The sequence below is a fragment of the Ambystoma mexicanum genome, chromosome 6p (assembly GCF_040938575.1).
Source record: "Ambystoma mexicanum isolate Mex_15411 chromosome 6p, UKY_AmexF1_1, whole genome shotgun sequence".
Taxonomy (NCBI): Eukaryota; Metazoa; Chordata; class Amphibia; order Caudata; family Ambystomatidae; genus Ambystoma; species Ambystoma mexicanum.
The window spans coordinates 1,309,490,298-1,309,512,623 of NC_090935.1; the positions used below are offsets into that span (position 1 = coordinate 1,309,490,298).

A 22,326-nucleotide genomic window follows, 5' to 3' on the forward strand; every position below is an offset into this window, starting at 1 on the left:
TTGTAGGCGTGTCTATGGTCCTCCACGTCCTCTTTCTCTTGCTCCTGCGGGTTCTTTTCCTCTCCCTAAAAAACTGCTGGCAGATGGTCCAGGTCTTGTTTCTGATGGTTCAGGGTTCGCTGTTGGTGGATTTTCCTCTGTTGGTCGAGTCTCACTTGTTTCTGATTCTGAGCTGGTTGGAGTGTTAGAGTTATTCTGTCGTGGTCTTCTTCCTGTTGGAGCGTATTTATCCATCCAGGTGTACACTTCGTCATTCACATAATCGTAAGTGTCTCTCTTGAATTTCCTGTTTTTTTTATTTTCAAGCTCAGTTTTGTAATCTGTCAGTTTCACGTTTATGTCTACCAATATCTCTTCTATTTCTTCCTTTTTCAATTTGCATGAATTGGTGAGTTCTTTCTCAATCTCCTTGATCTATAAATCTATGGTGTGAAGATTTACAGTGAGTTCCTGAATGGTTAACAAAATTAGATCCAGCGAGCATCTATTCAGAATTGCCTCCTATCGTTTTACAAAATCTTTATTCTCCTTGCATAGTGTTGGTCAGAGTTGGATACGTAGTCCTCTTGGTATCCTCTGGTTCTTATAATATCTTCCTAAAGTGACTGTGTGTAGCTTCCTGTTCATTTCCTTTCGTATCAGATATTTTAATTGTTTAATCCTTTTAGTGGGATCCAGATCTGTGGTGGTATTTTTATCGAATACATTCTCACCAATGAATTCCAAAATCTTGTTTGCTTCTTCTGTGGTGAAACCTAGCTTCTCTGCTCCTTTTGTTGTAAGTGATTCTATGTCTTCATATGACATCTTACCCTTTATGATTCCAGATGATTGATTTTAGTGTCCTCTTTTAACGTTAATGAAGGTGTGCCTTCGCCTAAGGGGTGTCAAAGAACAAATCTGTCGAAAGAAGGCAAGAAGAGCCTCGCTGCTCCACCGCATAGCCTACCTACTTCTCTTCTCGGCCTCGATGACACTTTGAAGCAGCTTCGAGGCACTCTTTGCAAACTGAACTTTCTTCATAAAGCTTGGAACTGCCCCCTTTCCACCACTTCCCATTCGTCCACATCTCACTGACTGACTGGCTCCTGCTACACTTTCCGTTGCGAGTGAAATTGCTGGAAAATCTATACAGCACCAAGAGTGCTGTTCATTTAGATAATAATTAACATAAACATGCTATAATGAAAAGGAATTCCTGTTTGTAATATTGTTGTATACATTGTTGTCTACTCATTCATTTTAAGTCCAGGCCAAAAGCTCTTATACAGATTCAACTTTAGTGAGGCCGCCCGCTTATTTTGGATCACCCCAATGTACCACCAATGAGCTCGTAACCAGACCGGTGTATAGTAAGAATATATATTTATTTAAGGTTTGACAAAGAAGACTAGCAACCAAAACATCAATCACCAATGCTGTGGCACTACACAATATCACAAATTCAAATTTCTTGCACCAGTTGACTAACACAGGTTTAAAGGACTTTCAGTTGTGATATGACACAAGTAACAAGTACGAATAAAAAGAGTGTTTCCTCACACCATGAAGAACTGCGCCACACAATTTTATGTGATTTCATGATCAAATGTTGAGTTTTTAATCATAACACACACAGGTCAATATGTTAATAAGGTGCCCTTTTGGAAAACACGTGTTTCAGCACATGTGCCTTTCTCAAATCAGGGGCAATTATGCAACTTAAAAATGAAACAAAAGATTGCCAGTTCACATATACATTACATTAGTATATTAGTTATCCATGGACCAAATGTGGTAAAAAGTGTACAAAATAGTAATTGACAGACAAAAGGGAGGGGGGTTCGGGTGGGGAAAATAGGGGTTTGCAGAAACACAAGGAGAGAAAAAGAAATATGTACATAAAGTCAGTTTAGGAATCTCTGAATTTGTTCGGCAAAAATACATAACTGTGCCACCAAAATGTGACTGAAATCAGGATACTTTAGAAAATACCTGGAATTACGTCACATATCATTGCTCACGCATTTGTATGTATTTGACAATTAATGCACTTTTTATGGGAACGTTTTTTGTATGTGATATGCACTTTAGATATGTCAACATGAATTTGAGATTCAATCTGAGAGCAATTGTGCATTTTAAATCTGTTTGTTTGCTGTATGTTATACATTGTATGAATATTAATTTTATTCTTTGAATAAAACTATTTTCGTTGATTGCCTTTGAATTTATCCTAGAGATAATCCTTTCTGTATACAATCGGTTTATATCTTTTGGTTTAAGGGAAACCTGCTTTTCAGTTCCTTCTATCACATACATGTCTGTGGGGACATGCCTTTCTTGTAGTTACGCTGACACTTGAATTTTCCTCGGCACTTCTGTGTTATGGATGCTCACCATGGATACGCTGGGGCTACTGATGGCAGTAGTCTGTTTTTCTTTGCGCGTTTGTGATGCTGGCCTTTCCCCCTAATGTTGACAGTGGTGCTAGTGGCAATTAAGGTCATGGGTTGTCTGTTGCTATATATTTCTACCTCAGAACTTGTCTCTCATCTTTATTCATCCGATATTTAATACAGATAGTCCCTCTGACTCCGGTTATGGTTGTGGTCTTCGGACGGTCCTGATTTCGGGCTTTAGTGCTTTCCGCCATGTTTTGGATTCTTTGCTTGCTACGTCCCCAAGGTTGTTTGGGTCATGGCGGTGGGCTATGCAGTCTACCTCCTTTGCATCCTGATTGAAAGTGCTTCATTTGGTTGCATTTATTACATGCTTGCCCGATGACTGGGCAGGTGGTGCTGTGAGGGAATGGTAAACTGCACTTCTAGCAGAATCTTGTGTGGTTGTGTGTTGTCTTTCCATGTTTGTAAGCTGGACATTGTTTGGCATTTCTGCTCTTTTCACATGGAGGGTGTGGGATTTAATTGCAGCCCCAAGGACAAAAGGAAACTGTGTTTGGCTGACTGAGGCCTACACATGCAAAAATACTTTCCTTTAATTTCAAAACATACCTTTTGGCTGGCAGACTGTAAGGCCAGCATGGAAACGTCAACACTGCCAAATACAACAGTGTTGTCAGAAAGAAGACAACAACAATTAAGTGTGCCAGGTGTGCGAATGACAAGGCTGGAAAGAAATGAGGCATACCTTCCATTCCATTCTGAAAAAATTAAAAGGCCCTTTTCACAAATAGAAAGCTGACATGGAAAGATAGAAACTATTTTATTCTGAAGCATGGAAACATGAAGACAATTGTATCTGGGATTGAAAGCAGCTGTTTACCCGTGAAACTCTGGTGCCTGTGCAAGTCTAACCTAAAGTATAATTTAAAGATGGACATTGATGACATGGTGTAGGAGAAAAACGAAGAATGTGTGCTGTAAGAAATGTATACCAGCCTGTATAAAGAAATGGTGACATTTAAAGCACAGATTTCTGTTCATTAAGCTGACTTTAACACTGAGATTCAAAGCACAGGCAATGCTCACCTTCTCTGCCCCTATCAGATGCAGGGGTCCAGCTTTGCTCACCTGTTCATTTAGAAATCTCTTTGAAGGTTTCATGGCCAGAAAGGGGGCTGTTCTTCGCATGACAGAGGAGTTTATTTGGGTGAAATAAAAAAACTCTGTAAACAGAGAGGCAGTCCTTAATGGGTTGAACTTTCTAAAATACTTGAATTAAAACTATAATTGTGGTCCCTCTCTTTGCCTGAGCTGATGACATTTGACAGACAACAGAAGTTGCTACATGAGAGAGCGGTTGGAATTGTCTTCATCTGCATCAGGGGATAAGCATACCCATGGCCAGGCCTTTGACTTGCCAAGAATCTTAATGGATTTATACCAGCCTGAGTCAACAAAAAGAAACTGATGGCTGGACCTAAATCTAAGTGGAGAAACAAAATGCACTGTTTATGGAACTTATAATATGTACAATTAAGTGATTTCCATAGATTTATATGGAAAATCCTATTTGGTTCATTTTCTCTGGAACCAAAAATTGCACACAAATGGGACACATATTGAAAAACGTATGACAAGGGCCATCTAATTGGACCACTACCCTAGAAATTCAACTTTGGGAACAAGAGTTACAATCTGAAATGTGATTTTGACTTCCCATAAAATGACACAAAGCAGAGATTCAGGCAGATGATAGCTCATTGAATTAGATATCTGTATAGAAAATCTTGTGTTGATAACTGTTATATTTGTTGAATAAATTACATAAATCTGCCATTCAAGCATGCAACATTGTGCCGAAATGACACATTTCATTAAGTCTGGCATTATCAGACCAATCCAGAAATATATATAATAGGATGCTTATTTGTGAATGAAATTTTTTTGCTGTGTTGTAGTTTTTTCATTTGAAACTGTGAAAATGCTATCCCAGATGGGTGGAGTCATAACTTCCAGAGATGGTGACTAGTAAATAAAAGAAACCCATCATTGCTATGGGGATGGACAATAGAGGTCCAATCCAAATCAAGAGGCAATAAGCTGGCACCTGACCAATTAGATAATTTGGGGAGTGGTCAAAGATGTATAAGGAGATGCAGAGTGGCAAAAGGGCGTGAGCTGTCTGATAGAATCTGAGTGGGAACTGCTGCGAAAAATTTCTAGAGAATCAAGATTGCCTGGGAGGTGGAAAAAACCAGGGAAAGACAGAAACTGGGACCCATACTTCCCGAGTTGAATAAAGGGATGGATTCTGGAGGTATCCATGACTGAACCTGGAGAGGCAATCTAACCAAGTCCCTATGCTGCCTATGAGATGATTCAGGAGCCCTTGTGTTTTTACCTGGGCACAAAACCCAGAGATATTCTATGTAAGTAAACCTGTCCAACCAAACCAAGTCTTGTGGGGGATCCGTTCAATTTAATATCTTCCCATTATTGATTGGATGGCTAGACCAAGTATATCCTTAATATTTTTACTAAATAATGTAATTAATTGCCTATAGCATCGGGTGATTTTGTTGAAATTCGAAATCAACAACATAGCTTCCAATGGGGATACAAATAAAGTCGGATAAAGTAATTGGGTACTCCTATTTCTTTTTGTCGATCTCAAAATCCCCTAAAGGGAGGGGTGCATAAAAACAAAATTCCCAACTGCTTCCCATCCACCAGACTCTGCCCTAAAGCAGAAGGGTTCCAAATCAAAACTGAATATCTGGGTTAGTGGCATAGGACAAGTGTCTTCCCAAAGTTAAACAGAGGGAAGCCACTGATTTAAATGCACATCTCTGCAAGATTCTTCATTGTATAGTGGTGGAGGAAAAAGGGTTCCATGTATATATAAAAAGTGTATTGTCTTTAAAAGTCTGTCTCACCCAAGATCGCAACCGACCCTGCAATTGGCTTACTTTGCCTCACCACACACCTCACTGAAGAGAAGGTGAGTCCAGTACATTAGCAACACAGCTCCAATCCCATAATAGCCTCGATAAGCGAGCACAGGAGCCTCAATGTCCCTATAAGAAAAGGGAGCATTCTGGCATAAGCACAGCCTTAAACAGTTGGTGAGGGAATTGCAGAGGTTTGGGAGAGGTGGTGGAAGAGAGGCAGAGAGACCTTCAAGACCTGAACTGTGTAAACACAAAGATAAGCCATCCTGTTGTTCAGGATACTTTGCATTTAACTTGTTTGGCCCTACCATGTGAATAATCCTAAAATAAAAAAAAGCTTTGTTTACATATAACCTAATTTTGCCTGCCTGGTGTGGATCGTTCTTGGGTTTTGTGAAGGCGCCCAACTTCTCCTCTCCCTCTACATGTCTCTTAATGATGGCATTTGATAGAATGCCATCTGCGAGGGTGTACAAACCTGAGCTTCTTTCTATTTTTAGCAATAAAATGATGCCGGTAATCCTGTTTCTGAAAGTGGGATCTGCATATCAGATCCCACTTTCATGATTCTCCATACAAAAATGCATAATTCAACCTTATACCCTGCTTGACAGTCTAGCTATCTCCAGCAGTTGCTATGCAGAGCCAACAGGTCAGATTCAAAGGTCACCTGAACATTCCTGAACTCAGTTGCTGGAACCCAATATTCCAACAGGCAGAAGTGGCTTATTAACTGCAAGCACCTCTGATTAAAAATTGTATAATTGTAGCCCCCTAATATAGTGGCATTATAGTGGCAGTGGATTAATAATTAAATATAAACCATGTCTGGTTTGAGATGGTGGCTACTGTGATCACTTATAAAGCTACAATCATTTGGATGCCATATTAGTGGCAGCTTGGTGAGGGGGGACTCTTTTATGACATGGCTGGGTGTATAATAAATGTGTGGCTTGTGTGTACCTATATCAACCATGCATGTACCCACCCAGGAAGTGTCTCTTTAATTCCCCATAAGGAGGGTCGACACATTCCTCCAGTCGACAGGGACCAGCCCTTAGAGGTCCCCTGGGAACCAGTGCTTCAAAGACAGTCCTGACATGACGTGTGCCTTCTCCCACCAGGGTGCTGATTACTGGAGTTCTTTTGAAGTAGACAGGCAGAGGAGGGGGTGGAGTTAGAGTCATCCAGAGGAGAGGTTTAGTCCAGAAAGGGATTCTATCATCTTGATTTCACTAGGGCTCCCCACACTTTCTACGCCCCCACTTCCTGCAGACAAGGAATTCTCTGTAAAATGCCAACAGGCAAAGGACACTTGTTCCGGCAGCCGGGATTGGGCTATTTATTTATTTTTTACATTTGTATAGCGCACAAACAGCCCTTGGACATCGTGGCGCTGTTACTTGAGGAGAGCTTAGTTACAGGGAGGTACATTTGACATGTTTTACAATGATAACACATTAATACATTCAGCTACTCTCCCTCTGTACTACAGTGTTCCCAAAGGCTCTGTCCTTGGTCCCTTCCTATTCTCTCTCTACACTTCAGTCCTCGCCCCCATCATCTCCTCCATTGGGATTTCTCATCATTTCTATGCTGATGACACCCAACTGTTCCTCTCCTTTTCTTCCTTCTCCCCTGATTTACATCTAAATCTCTCTGCCTGTCTTACTGCCATTAAAAAGTGGATGTCATCTCACTATCTCTCTCTCAATACTGACAAGACTGAAGTCTTATTCTTTCCTTCTAACACACGTCCTCCTCCCTCGCCCGTCCTTCTATTCATTTCCCCCCTTCTAATCTTCCATTCTCCACCCATGCTTGGAATCTAGGCATTCACTTTGACTCGTCCCTCTCCTTTACCCATCATATTTCTCTTACCTCTCGCGCATGTCACTAGCATCTCTTCAATATCCGTAAAGTCCGCTCTTTACTCACCTTCTATGCCACCAAACTTTTAAACTCCTCCCTCATCTTCTCTCGCCTTTTTTATTGTTCTTCACTTTTCTTCAGTCTCCCTGCTTCCCATCTCGCCCCCTCAAATCCATCTACCACACGGCCATCCGCACCCGTTGTCTTCTCTCTCCTCATGACTCCATCTCCATCTCACTCTCTTACTTAGGCTGGCTCCCCTTCCACTCTCAACTTAAATATCACTTTCTTTACCTTGTCTTTAAATCTCTTCATCACCTTGCCCCCCTTATCTCTCCTCTCTTCTCTCATTCTATACCCCCTCTCGCTTCCTTCGTTCTGCGGACCTCTTCTTACTTTTTGTTCCCCCTCCCCCTTGTGCCTCTTCTCGCTTCTGCTCCTTTCAACTCCTGCCCCCCTACATTGTAACTCTCTACCTCTTTCGATCCGCTCCAGCCCCACCTATTCCTCCTTCTGCGCGTCCTTGAAATCACTCCTTCTTTATTCCCTACCTTGACACCTTCTTCCCTTTCATCTTTCTCCCTCTCTCTCTAGTACCCCCTCATAGTTCTCCTTACCTTCCCCTTCTCTCCTAAGTCCTTCTCTCCTCCCACTGACTCACTTTTCTCCTTACTCTCTCACCCTCTTCCCTTCCTTCCCCATTTCCTCCTTTCTTCTTCATCCTCATTTGTAAATTGTCCTTCTTACTGCTTTATGGGCTTGATTCATACCTATTGTTGTTTGCTTCTACAGTTTTTTGTTGGATGTATTCTTGTTGTTTTTCTGTAAAGCGCTTTGGATTAAAATGCTATATAAATAAAAGAAATACAAATACAAATAGTTAAGAGAACGTTTGCAGGTTAGTAGGAGATGCAGAAAGTACTCCCATGGGGACTGTGGTGTTGATGAAGCGAACAGGGTGGTTTTCATGGCTTTGCGGAAGGCAATGAGTGAGGTTTCCGCACAAAGTGTAGTAGGAAGGGTGTTCCTGTGTAGGGAGGCAAGGTAGGGGAAGCTAGCACCTCCGGCTCTGTCTCTTTTTACCCTGGGCATGGTGAGCATGTTTGCGTAGGGTGTTCTGGTAGGTCTTGTAGATGTGGCGGGGTGGATTGTTTGTGATAGATAAGCCGGTGCAGAGAGGTGGATGCATTTATGGGTAAGGGTCAGGGCTTTGAATATAACCCTCCCCTTTATTGGGAGCCAGTGGGCTGATTTTCTGGCGGCCGTGATGTGTTCTCTTATAGAGATACCTTTGGCTGCACGCAGAACACTGTTCTGGATTACTTGCAGTTTTTCTAGATTTTTGGTGGATGTCCCTAGGAAGAGTACGTTACAGTTGTCCAACCTAGAACCTGTGATAGCTCTGGCTATGTTGGTGCAATTGTCTTTAGATAGGAAAGGCTTAGCCGCGTTAATGAGTTTTGCATGGTAAGCTGCAGAAGAGGCAATAGCATTCACATGTCTGGTCATGGATAGGTTGGAGTCCAGATAGACTCCGAGTGTTTTCACTGTGTTGGATACTGGGATTTTGAGTCACTGGTGAAGTGGCTAATCTGGGTGTCAACATTTTTGAGAGTGTCAGAGGATCATACCAACAGGAGTTATGTCTTGTCAGAGTTGAGGCAGAGTCCGTTGACAGCCATCCAGGTTTGGATGGTGTTGTAAATGTTGTTAAGAGTCGTGGAGTCTGTGTCATAGTTGCCTGTGAGTGTGAGGTGTATCTGGGTATTGTCAGAGTAGTTGCTGTAGGAGATACCCATGGCATCAAGGATAGGAAAGAGGGGACGTGTACAGATCTTGTAGAGAGTTGGGAAGAGGCAAGAGCCTTGAGGCACTCCACAGAGCATGATGGTGGGTGAGGCAGAGGCCAAGTCAGAGAATACTTGCATGATCCTATGTAGTACGAAGGAGGTGATTCAGACAGTGGAGTCGGGGGAGAATTTGGCTGTGGAAATAAGGTGGTGGCATAGGACGTTATGGTCTATGAGGTCAAATGCCGTAGAGAGGTCAAGAAGTAGGTCAAGAAGTAGGAGTAGGGCTGGTTTACCTTGCTCTCTCGCATCGTCCATCTGGGTTTTGAGGTTGAGTAGGGCGGTCTCTGTCCCGTGCCTGGGGCGAAAGCCGGATTGGCGTAACCCTAGGAGTTTGTTCTCTTCTATGAAGTGTTGCACTTGTAGGTACGCTGCTTTGTCCAGTATCTTGAGTAGGAAATGGACGGTGGTGATGGGCCTGTAGTTATTGGGTGAGGTGGTGTCAAGTGTGTTTTTTTTAGGAGGGGTCGGACCCAGGCTTCCTTGTGGCACGAGGGGACTTTTTTCATGTAGCAAAAGAAGCGTTCACAAAGGCTGCCAGGAATGGGGCGGGGGTGTCTGCGCAGTTCTTGATAATTGAAGCAGGGCAGGAGTCACCCATGCAGTTTGAGGGCTTTATAGTTTGTATGAGTCTTAAGTCTTAACAAGAGCCTTGCTGTACACCAATCCAGTGTAGTATTTTTCCTATGTAAGGTCAGCAGAACCCTACCCTTTTTTTATTCTTCTTTGTACTTCAAGACATGAACACTTCACCTAGAACTCTGTTGGGGATACAGTCTGTTCCAAGATCCTCTGGCATGGAGGTAAGGTCAGAAGGCTCCAACTACCTCTGGGTTTCTGATTTGTGCATCTGAGACCCACTGAGTCTTCTAACGTCCGCAAATCATCATTGCCTCTGGTCACCATCTTTTTGGAGTTCGATGCCATTGCCACTGCTGTACCCCAAATGCAGTGTTGAGCCTGCCAAGCCCACTAACTACTGAAGGCCACTCTCTGCTTCTTCACACCAAAGGCCGCTGAGTATTCTCTGCCTCTGACCTGACATCGCCTGTCCCCCCAGCATTTTCAAGCTGTCGCTGCTACTAAACTGCACTGTATTTTGGAACCTATCACTGCCGCTCATTGACTTGACACCAGCTTGGCACCAAAAGCTCCTAGGCTCCTGGTTCAACAATAGCATATGTTATTTGATGTTTCCCTGCCCCCCTGGTCTGCCTTAGAGGGCCTTAGTAACGTTTAAGCCCCCATCTCTACCTTTTGATAGACATCTTTGTGAACTTGACATTTTGCTGCTGAAACCTTTGCCCGATCACCCCTGAACTCCAACCCAGAGAGCCCTTTTCTTTAAAGTCTGCTGCTGTGGTTTCCCTTACAGGGATGGGCCAATAGTGTTTTTATTAGTTGTGTTCATTTTTGTTAGTTTAATTAAAGATCCTAGTTTAATAATGGACATTCTTTTATTTTGGTACCACCATACTATTGTGGTTTGTTGCTTCTGTGCCAGCTCACGCGCCTCTTGAAGAGTATAGCCTGCCGTCAGACCATTTTGCCAAAGCGGAGGCAAAGGAGATAGACCTGTCAGGCCGTGCCTGTTTCACCTTTCTGATTTGGATCACTGCTATTTTAATAGTAGTGTGGTGCTAAGTAGTCGCTTTAGTCACTACTCCTCTCTGGACTCCTGCAGAGCTGCAGTCATTTCTTCACACAGTCATTCCATGCCCTGTCTCCCTGGGAAACTAGGAGTAAGACCCCTTCCAGGCGCTCTTTTGCCCCTAATGTTGGCTTTAGGGTCAGGGGGATAGCTCAGAGGCAACACGTTTGTCTTGGAATCAAGACAACACAGAGCTTCACAGGTTCCAACCACTGCCCCATGCTTAGAGGCTGGTCTCCGGCATGAAGCAGGATATACAAGCTTGCAATTTAAATGCTTTAACGGTCCCCAGCAGTCTCTCAAGGAGGCTCTTCAGGTTTCTTAAGGGCCATGCATGCAGTCCCAGCAGATCTAAAGTAATGCTTGCATGGAGGGGCCACTGGGGTTGAGTGGAGGCCCTGTGTCGGGGGCTTTGCAGCATGCTCCCCTGCTTCTCAGAAGCACTGCTTCTTTCAGGCAAGATCTGGAAGGAACTTCCGTTCTCCCTGTGGGAGTGTACTGCAGTGCCTTCCGCTATCTGCATGGCACAATCTTTCTGCATACCTTGGCTCAGCTTCTCCAATCGGTAGTCAGCATCCGGCAGCTTTCCTCTGGTACAGGCTCACCTCGGTGCCTCTGGTGTTGGCAGTACAGTGACATCAGCAAAACATTTAGTGCCGAGGCATAACAAATGTTGCCTAAAGCTAATGGGACCTTAGAGCCCCGCTTTCAGGTTCTTACCATCACACAATGAAAGGATCAAAAGTCTGTCCAGTAACCTTGGAGTGGGTTACATTTAAAAAACCAGATGCATTCCTAAAATAGCTAATAAGGTATTCTAACCACAATAAATTATTTGCTTACTTATGCATGTGTATAAAATATTACAGCTGTTGAATTCTGGGTTGTAGTGATCCTTCTTGGATTTAGTTAAATAAAATCAAAGTTTCTGAAAATAGGGCTCATTCTAGAAGGGCAATGCCGGGTCTGACGACACGAAGCCCAGCAAAATGGAGGAGGCACCCCTGATAACCCGGGCGGTGTTCTCCTTGGGGGATCCCCAGCCCCCTCCCCCCGAGGTGGAGGCGCTGGGGTATGGCGGCATAAAGGGGAAAAGCCCGTGAAGGAGAATGCACGGCAAAAAGGACAAACACCCGCAAAACAAGAAGCACGGCAAAAAACAAGGAAAGCCCGCGAAGGGCAACAAAGGGAAAGGGGAGGGGTTTCCCCTTCATAAGGAGCGGGTTTTCCTCAGAAGGCAGCATCCAGCTGCATCCGAGGGACACCCGGTCACTCATTCGTGGACAACGGCGGAAGGTTTTCGTTTTTGAAGAAGCGTTGTCGTAGGAGGAAGTTCCTGCTCGGTCATCCCACTATCGAACGAGTGACTTGCAAGGACCGGCGCTTCAGGAACCTACGGCTGCGTGGTGAGGAGTGAGAACCGCTGGGGGCAGCGAGTCGCGGAGAGGGAAAGGGAGTTCCGCTCGGCGAGCAACGCCCTCCGTCCCACTGCAAACGAGAGCTTTGCAGGACCGCTGCTCAAGTAACCTACGGCTGCGTGGTGAGGAGTGAGAGCCGCTGGGGACAGCGAGTCGCGGAAAGGAGCCTGCTCGCCCACCTGACACCGACGAAGGAATTCAGCGCTTGCAGACCGGCGAGTCGCGGAAAGGAACCGGCTCACCCGCCAGACTGAGAAGTCGCGTCGCCGGCGAAACACTGCACGCGCAGTGTTGTAAAAAGCTGAGAAGGGGCAACGCCGGCTACCCGCGGCGCTCCGAAGGGGAGCAGCAGTGTTCACAGACCGAAGGAACAGCAGCTGCTGCTCTCTGAAAGGGTGTGAGCGGCGCGAGAGCGCTCAGCACCGCTGCAGCTCACGGATCGCGGCGCCAGGCAAGGAAGGGGCTGCTGATGCAAAGCGTGTGCTCGCCACAAAAGGAGAACCTCCGGCATTATGGACATGGAGGCCTTCATCGCGATGGCCAAAACGGTGGTAGCAAAACACGCCACCAACTGGATGGAAGCCGTAGCCAGCCAGCCAGGGGGAAGCCACCTGGGTACCACGGAAAGACCTGAATCACCACTAATGTTCCAAGAGGACGAGGAAATGCACGACCAGGAGGAAGAAGGATTGTTGGGAGAGGAAGAGGAACCAGCAGGAAAGAGGAAAAGGGTGATGACGCAGAAGGCCAAAGCAAGGAAAGAGCAGGCCGCGAGCAGCAAGAAGGGGAAGAGTGGGCGCGCTAAGGACAAAGGTCTGGCACAAGAGGTTGAAGCCGTACCGGCACCTGCACCTGTACCTACACCCAGGAACCAGGGAGCTCCCAACACGCCTGAGGCCAGATCGGTGGCAGTGACGGAGAGCGGACCACCTTCCATGGAGGTGGTGAAAGGTATGGTGTTGCAATGTATGCACGCCTGGGGGAATGGGGGCAATGGACCACTCTTGAGTGGCAATGTTAATGCTTTTAACCATTTGGGGAATGGGGCCAATGTATTGCAGCAGAAAGATGTACCGCCTATCCAAATGGGGGGGGGGGCATTGGGGGTGGTCAACCAATTGGTGGTCCCTCGATTAGCGGGGGGGCCGCATCAGGTGTGCAGTGGCCAGGCGGCTGACTTAGCAGGCCGACAGGGAGAGGGGGGATCCAACACACATTGAGTCAGGGAGCAGGCTTAGTAAACTATGGGGCCAGTGTTGGGAATCCTACAGCGCTTCAGGTCTCCCTGGGTCAGCAGCCCACAACGGCAAATACGGCAATCCCAGCAGGGGGAGCAGGCATGTCATGTAATGGGCTCATGGTTGGGGATCCGGCAGCGTTGCAGGTCCCGTTAGGACAGCAGCCCGCATCAGTCGTCATGACGACCCCATCAGTGGGCCAGTAGGATGCAGCTGCGGGCAGCGTTACGCAGGCAACCCCTTGGTGGGGACAAGGAGTGGCCAGCATGGGAATACATCAGGTCACAGCTGCCGGAATAGGGGGTACTATTACTCAATATGGGAGGACTATGCCCGGGTTTGCACCGGTTAGGGTGTCAGTGAATTCCTTGTCATGGCACATACCAGTGTCAGTTAAGGAAAGGGTATGGAAGAAGGAATTCATAGAGATTTTAGAGTTTATAAGTATGGAGCCAATGGGTAACGGGTTGAAGGAGTTATCAGAGAAAGAAAAGGAGAAAAGGGAGAAGGAGACCCCCAAAACTGACACGACCATTCACAATTGGATTAAAGCTTTTCTAATTTATACCTCCATAATGATAGAGAAACACCCGCAAGATGCCTCAGCAATGTTGGCCTATTGCCACTACATCCAGGATATTTATTTAAAAAGGGGAGGGGAAGGCTCGCTTCGTTATGATCGGGCATTTCGGTTAAAAATGCAAGTATGGCCAGCACTAGCTTGGGATGAGATGGACGTAGGAGGTGTGGTTGATAAACTGGTACTCACAAAGGAAGGGGGCAAGCAAACCACGGGGGAAAAGACCTAAGTGGTATGGAGGGGCAGAGGTGGTTGCACACGGAGGGGAAGGGCGTCCTTTCGCGGGCACTTCTCCTGGAGTAACAGAACCAGCTACCAGGGGGAGCAAGCAGAGTGCTGGAGGGTCAACTCTGAAGAAGGCTGCCATTTGGCAAATCTTGCCGATTCAAACACCCAAAGGGTGGGAGCAGCAAGGAGCACAGCTCCTCAGGCAGCGAAGGCAGACGCAGGGGCAGTCCCAAGGGGAAAAGCAAGGTCAAGAAGGAATGAAATGCATGTCATATTACCAGAAATTGCGCCACGGAAAATGTGTAAGGAGCTGATTAAAAGTGGGCTACCAACCCCAGTTAACATACAAGCTATGACTCCATGGTTAAATGCGTATCATAACATTGAGGATGCTAAATTGTTGTGGGAAGGATTCAGGTGGGGGTTCAAGATCCCATGTGCAGAGAGAAAAAGGGGCTCTGAGGTGCGCAATTTGCGGTCAGCTGTGGAGATGCCAGAGGTGGTAGGCCGGAAGGTAGCTAAGGAGGTGGACCTGGGTCGGGTGGCAGATCCCTTCACATGCCCCCCCATTCCCGAACCTGGTAATATCTCCTCTGGGGCTGGTCCCAAAAAAGGAAGAAGGGCAATACCGCCTGATACATCATTTGTCATTCCCTGAGGCCGAGTCAGTCAATGATGGGATCAAGGAGGGCAAATGCAGGGTACATTATGCCTCCTTTGATGATGCTGTCGAAATGGTGAGGGCAGCAGGGAAAGGGGCCCTCTTGGGGAAGGCAGACATCGAATCAGCATTTAGGCTACTACCCATACATCAAGAAAGTCAGCATCTGTTGGGTTTTAAGGTCCAGGAGCTATATTATTTTGACAAATGCTTACCAATGGGGTGTGCCATTTCTTGTGCCTATTTTGAAGCGTTCAGCACCTTCCTGGAGTTTACATTGAAACAAGAATGCCAGATAGGTGCAGTGCTGCATTATTTAGATGATTTTTTGTTCATCGGGAAAGATGGAACGGCTGAATGTCAAGAAATCATGCAGATCTTTCAGGAATTAATGAGGGTGATGGGGTACCGCTGGCAGAAGGCAAGACAGTGGGCCCGGTGACTTGCCTAACTTTCTTGGGAATCGAGATTGACTCGGTAGAAGGGGTTTGCAGGCTACCACGGGACAAAGTAACTAAGCTGAAAGCATGCATTAAGGACTTAAGGTCCAAAAGGAAGGCAACCCTGAGGGAACTCCAGGTCATGGCGGGCAATCTCAATTTTGCGGGCAAAGTCATTCCAGTGGGGAAGGCGTTCGCCAGGAGTATTGAGCTAAAAATGGTTAAGGATAGTTCCGGGACTTTTTTTTATTGTCCCTACGGTTCGGCCATGTGTTTTTAAGCATAAATCGGTAGATCGTAGAAAACTTTCCTATGGACCTTACCCGACTTTTCGTCCATTAACGCACTCGAAATCAGCCGCCATTTTGTGATAATCCTATCATTTCCCCCCATCGACCTGGCTCACCTGCGTTTGCGGCACTAAATCAAATCCCCCGCCCCTGAGCCTGACATCAGCAGACGCGTACCGCCCATTTCCCAACGCCAAAGCACGTTTCGTGTCAACAATCGCTGCGCCTCAGCTAATGAAGTGTCGCCATGGAAATGGCAGGACGCCTCTTTCCTCAATAAGTATAAACACACCGTTTCACAACACACAGCAGCAGATTTTCGATTCCATTACTCTCTCTGTGTTACTTTGAGTTTTCTGTGACTCGTTTCTGTGCTCTGGTCAGCTACCTTCGCCGCTTCTAGGCCTTGTGAACACCTGTACCATCTCTGTAAATTATTTTACTTTCTTTACCACACAATGGCTACAATAATGCCGTATATGTACGAGCCCGAGTACACCGAGGAGGAACTACTGGAAAGGCAAGCACGCGAAAACGATGGGGATTCGGACGGCAGTTGGGAGGACCAGTCAACGGATGAAGAGCCTGGACCATGTCGCATGGACGGCGTCTCCACCTGGTGCACGTGCAATCGGTGCAAGCTAATGCCAACTGAGGAGGAGAACTGCTGCTGCCGTGAAAATTCCGGGTGCTTGGCCTACATTTCGGAAGGCGAGCCAAGTCCGCAATGCATCACCGAGCTGCCAGAGTTCAGGGAAGCCTGCCTCTCACGGACCGTGTTGAGGATGATGATGGTGCTTATGCACGAACTTCGCGGCACTGTTCGTCTGCGTAATCCGAGTAACGAGTAAGTATACTCTGGTTGTGATGTCAGTGATGCCACTACTATTTCATGGTCGTCTCCCACATATAAAATTACATCTACATATCATTCGAACGCATGTAAATTGGTTCCATATTGTGCATTTTCTAGATAGAATTTTTTTCAAAGCAGAATGACATTTTTTACCTGAATCGACATTGATAAGAAAGTTTTGTCATTTTAATACAGTTTGCATCTTTTTTTTTCACAGGTGGTACAGGCTGGTGGCCTATCGTTGCTTCACTTGGTGGCTTCACGGGAGGCTCGGACACCGCGTTCGGAGAGTAATACCTGCCTGTGCGGTACTTGCCATTAGACAACATTTCCCCAGCGACAGTGGACAATACCGCGGATTTTCCCTGGATGTGCTGCAACCGGAACTTTACAATGGCCCTCATTACGACCCTGGCGGAAAGCGACTGACCGGAGCGCCACAGCGTAAATAGCGTTTCCGCCATTGCACGAAGGAGCAAAGTGCGGCCCATTCCGACCCATCGGGCACGAGCACCACGGCATGGCGGAAGTGCAAAGTCCGCGATGGCGGAAATGACCCCAAAACGGCCCACACCGCCGCCGTACGGCGCCCTAGGTGCAATACCGCCACCCCTCTTAGCGGTCACCGCAGTGTGCGCCTACCGGAAAGTACGGTGCCCGGAAATATACGGAAACGGAAGTTAAAACATGGGCCCGGAACGGGAAACATCCCGGCGTACACCTATAAATACACTAAAACCACACAACCACTAAAATCACAACCCTGAAACACACCCCAACCCGTCAACCACCCTAGCGAAACCAAGAAAAATGGGAAAAGTAGCGAAGAAAGCGTGCGACCGCAAGCGGCAGGTCCACTTCTCCCGTGAGGAACTCACCGTGCTAACAGAGACCCTCCAGGAGAATGCTGCCGTCGTCTTCTGCACGCAAATGACCAGGACGGCACTTGCAAACAAGAAGGCCATATGGGCTCTGGTGGCACAGCGGGTAAGTGCGGTGGGGACCGCACCCCGCACCCCACAGCAATGCCGCAAGCGATGGGATGACCTGCGGATACGCGTCCGCAGCATACTCTCTGCCAACCGCAACATTGCCACAGCCACCGGGGGAGGTCCTGAATCACCCATCAAGTTGACCCCCTGGGAAGAAATCTGTGCCTCCACCATCGGAATGGAGAGCATAGAGGGAGTCGGAGGGATGGAGAAAGGAGTGCAGACATCCGAAGATTCAGGTAGGTGGGCCAGATAAAACAATGCCAAATCCACACAGTCCATCCATGTGAAGTACCATGCGTCCACATAGTGCAACAGAAACACATGTCCAGGAGAACGTCCACACACATCGGCCTGATAGCGCACGTTAAAACCCACAATAAATACATAAATAATTAAAAACCCCTAATACACGCACTACACGTGCAGCAGGCACACCCTAACTGCAGGCTGCCAAACAACTGCACCCTCACTCCACACACAAATCAAAGCACCTCCAAGGCCCCGACCCAAATCACCCTCAGGTACCACCCCAATGCATGTGATACAATGCCATTCCAATTCCCACAGACCCATCAATAACCCTCGCCCTCCTTTACTCCACCACAGGGTCCGATCCAAACGACGAGCTACAGGACACCCCTACCAGCACACCTGCAAAGAGGGCCAAGACCAACGGCCAGAGACCCTCCACCTCAGCTGCACGCATCAAGACACGGCAGCAGCACAAATCAGGTGGCAGCACAGAGGAGGGAACATCAACAGGCACCCCAGCAGCCAGCATGCCCACAACACCACCACCACAGGTCCCCCCAATGGATGCCACAGAAGGCACTGCCTCTGGTGGCAGCAGCACCATAGGTGACACCCCATTGATGGCAGCATGCTCGGACACAGAAAACGGGGATGCCGAAGTCAGATCCATCCATGACCTGTCCCAATCCCCCTGTCTGTCCCATCCCGTACAACATGAGGATACCACGCAGGGGCACCCACAAGACGACGACTGGCCATCCCCCACAAGCCCTGTGGCAAGGCAACATGAGGACAACAGCCCCTCTGTGACACCCCCGCAAATGGCCATGGCCCAGCAGAGGCAACAGTCCCTCGACCAGTTGATCGAACAACAGCAGCAACTGGCCACGCTCCTCAAGGACCATGCTGATGAATGTGGGGCCACTAAGGCAGACATAGAAACATCAACTGAGACACTTAGGGCACAAATCGAGAGTAGCACAGAGAGCCTGAGAGTCCAAATGGAGAGTAGCACCGAGAGCCTGAGAGTCCAAATGGAGAGTAGCACCGAGAGCCTGAGAGTCCAAATGGAGAGAAGCACCGAGAGCCTCAGGGGGGAACTGCATGCGACGGCCAAGGACGTATGTGCCGAACTTGCCGCAGTGCGCCGTGTGCTCACTGAGCTCTCGCAAACCCTTAGGGACATGCATGGACGTGAGCAGGCAGACACATCATCCGTTGCAAGTTCCGTCCAGGGCAGCCCCCAACGTAGATCTGGAAGGAACCTGCGCTCCACAGGCAGGGGTGCCCCTGATACCCGCAGAGGGGGCATGCAATAGCGACAGCCCACTGACAATGAGCATCTTTGGACACTGGTGTTCGGGGGGGAGGTAGGAGGGTGGAGGGGGTGTGTTGGGCTCACTTGGGTGGCGGGTCGATAGGGTGTTCAACATGACATCACATATGCCATAAAAAGTGCACGATCAACCAATGAGATGTGTGGACATTGATCTTTGTGTACTAGGCCATCATAGGCGTACAGTCCATATTGTGCATGTCCCAGACACACGCAGTGCCACGAGTCCCGTGTCCATGTATCAGCCACCAGGCGTGAGTGCTAGAAGCATACATCAATGAGATGCTGACGAATGTCACGGGCCTCCGGTGCCTCGCAGACTCCATGAGGTGCTGCCACATCCCCACCCTCATCATGACCATCTTCAGGTGCTTGCAGTTCTGCGTCAGGGGGCATGGGCACATTTCTACGTACGCACATGTTGTGGAGCATGACACATGCCATGACCATCTTTGCAACCTTCTCATGGCGGTACAGGAGTGCCCCGCCAGACCTGCTGAGGCAGCGGAAACGGCCCTTCAGTAGGCCGAATGCCTGTTCTATGACTGCACGGGTACGTGAGTGGGCATGGTTGTAGTCCTCCTCATGCTGGTCCCGTGGGTTCCGGACTGGTGTGAGGAGCCATCTCTTCAGTGGATATCCAGCATCACCTGTATGTGGACGAGAAACGTATGATGTGGAATGCCATTGATACGTACGCACACCCCCCCCCCTTCCTGCCAGGTCATTGCCAATTCACATACCCCGCATCATCATGCATGTAATGAGACTCACCGAGTAGCCAGGATCTGTTCCCTGCGTGTCGCTCCATGTAGCGTGGTATTGTAGAGTTCCTCAAGACCATAGAATCATGGGTTGATCCAGGGAATCGGGCACAACAATGTGTAATGATCCTGTTGGAGTCACACACCATTTGTACATTCAGGGAATGAAATTGTTTTCGGTTGCGGTACTGGGCCTCCATGGCATGTGGGACGACCAATTCAACATGGGTGCAGTCGATGGCACCAATGCAACCCGGTATGCCGGCAAGTGCATGGAATCCCACTTTCGTGTTTGTAATTTCCTGCTCCGAGCGTGGTAGGGAGATGTAGTCGTCTGCGTGCTGCAGGAGGGCATCGAGCACTTGCAATAGTGTCCGTGAGAACAGTGGCTGAGAAATGCCATGCAACTGTCCGACTGTGTGCTGGTAGGTGCCTGTGGCCAGGAAGTGGAGTACAGACACCACCTTCAGTAGGGGTGGGATGGCGGTTGGGCTATCTATCATGCTGACAAGGTCAGCCTGTGTCATGTCCACAATGGCGGCTATGGTGTCCCGGTCCAGACGGTAGAGGGTGTGGATCTGCTCATCAGTGAGGTTGAACGGATGTGCTCGGAGGCGTGGGATTGCGGGCTGCCTGCGTGGTGGTAGTGGCTGTGCTGGTGGGCCTTGCTGGCCCTGCCTTGGCCTCCTCCTCCTCCTGCGTCTCCTCCGTGCTGCTGGTTGTAGTTGGTGTTCGTCTTCTTCTTGGAGTTGGAGCACTTGCAGTGCTATCAGGTCCCCCAGGGCCAACATCGCGAGTCCTGCCGGTAGCATTTCGGTGTGGTTGTGGGAGGAGACTGGCTGTGCAATTTATGTGTTTTCAGGCTGTATGGCCTCCACCTGTGGTGATTCATTCCACCTGTGCAAACTGCTCTGCCCTTTGGCCGAGCACGTCACGCGCACAACGCTGCAATTCGGGGAATGGTATCTTGCTATTGCTATCATGTATTTGTACCCGATGGCCGTGTAAGATTGGTTGATATGTTCATTCTGCTGTGGTCCCATTGTTTCCCATACTATCTTTGCAGTCGCGAACAGACTTGTGAAGGGTCAGTGGAACGTAGTACTCGAGTAACGGTGGGCCCTCATGCATCACTGTACCGAGTTGCAACGACGGGCGGGGCGTCCCATTCGTGGGTGAAGGCAGTTGCCATTTTCACACACAGCCGCACTCGATGGAATAATTAGTGATTTCAAACGGCCACAGATGCCTTTCCGACGTGGTGTTGCAAATGAGGAATTCGAAGGGCGGCGCTTTCGGTTTCCAGCTAGCGGCGAGGAGATGCCCACAGGTCTGACTGCAAATATAACGTTCTATTGTTCAATGTCCTTGAGACAGGGCCCATGGCGAGGGAGCAATGATTGATATGAATAGTTTGGGATGCGCAATAGCTACGTGGGCGATGAGGCCGGCCGTTCCCAAATACATGTTACTTCACAACACTGGAATTACGGGCTGGGGCACTGTGGATTTTGCAGGCTGCATAACGCACAGACTCAATGGATGTTTCTAATGTTATGTGAGTAATTATTCAGGCGTTTTGATCCCGGGATGAGGGAATGATGAATGGATGCATGGGCAGGTGATTTGATACAGAGTTTGCCATGTACAGGGCTTCTTGGGATCTATCCGCCTCCCCTACGCTATGTGATGCAGGGCTGCCATAGTGGGACCATCGTCTATCTGGCCTTGTTGAGCCCTCCCTGTCTCGAGGCGCCCTCAGACACTTGTGTCCATGCACGTTAACATTCCCATCTGATGGATTCTGTTTTGACAGACGCATGCACAGGTACACTCGTTTGTGATGGTGTTTGCACCTCGATATAGATGGTTATGAGTCGCAAGTGGTTTTGGGGTGGTGATGATCCTTTTGAGTGGGCTAGCATGCATATGGCTGTGGATTTCGTGTGATCATTGAAGTGAGTTGTTCGAATGTAGTTCTGATGGCCATTCTGTTCTTTTTCTTTTCTTTTGGTTGACAGGTATCTCCTCCCCTTTTGCCACTGCCATCTGTATGCCACTCCTGCAGATGGATTTTACTCCCGACACCTGCTGCTTCGTGTTAATCAGTGGAGCAGCATTACGGTCTTATGGGACGATCGCCAATGGCCCACATGCCCTTACGCAGTACTGGTGGCTCGGAGCAACATTTCGGCCTTTCAGCTGGACTAGTGCCTCCCCATTGGGACGGCCCTGCGGTTCTGTGCGCTTCCATGTTGCCTTTTCGTACGTGAATGTGGCTCTGTGTACCATGGGGGAACAGGGCGACACACAAGTAGTGGCTGGTCATTTCTTGCGGATGCAGCCCACAATGGTGATTAGTGTTTTGGAGTTCATGGCCTGATGGCTGTATGGGCTTGGTGACTTTGATGTGCATAAATTTCTATTCTGATTTGGCCCGTGTAGCGTTTTTCTTTGCAAGTGATGTGGCATATGCCTATTTGGGGGGCGATGTATTGTGAGGAGATCTGCATTGGGTTCCAGCTTCGGGGTTTAGTTGCGTGGTACTGTACTGGGCGCG

The 22,326-nt window shown here is 48.1% G+C and overlaps 1 protein-coding gene across 2 annotated transcripts in view; it reads left to right on the forward strand.

Annotated features, from left to right (window-relative positions):
* SAXO1 (stabilizer of axonemal microtubules 1) overlaps nt 1-22,326 on the forward strand; it is a 704,683-nt gene that overhangs the window by 72,044 nt on the left and 610,313 nt on the right. The gene's annotated exons all lie outside the window — the stretch shown is intronic.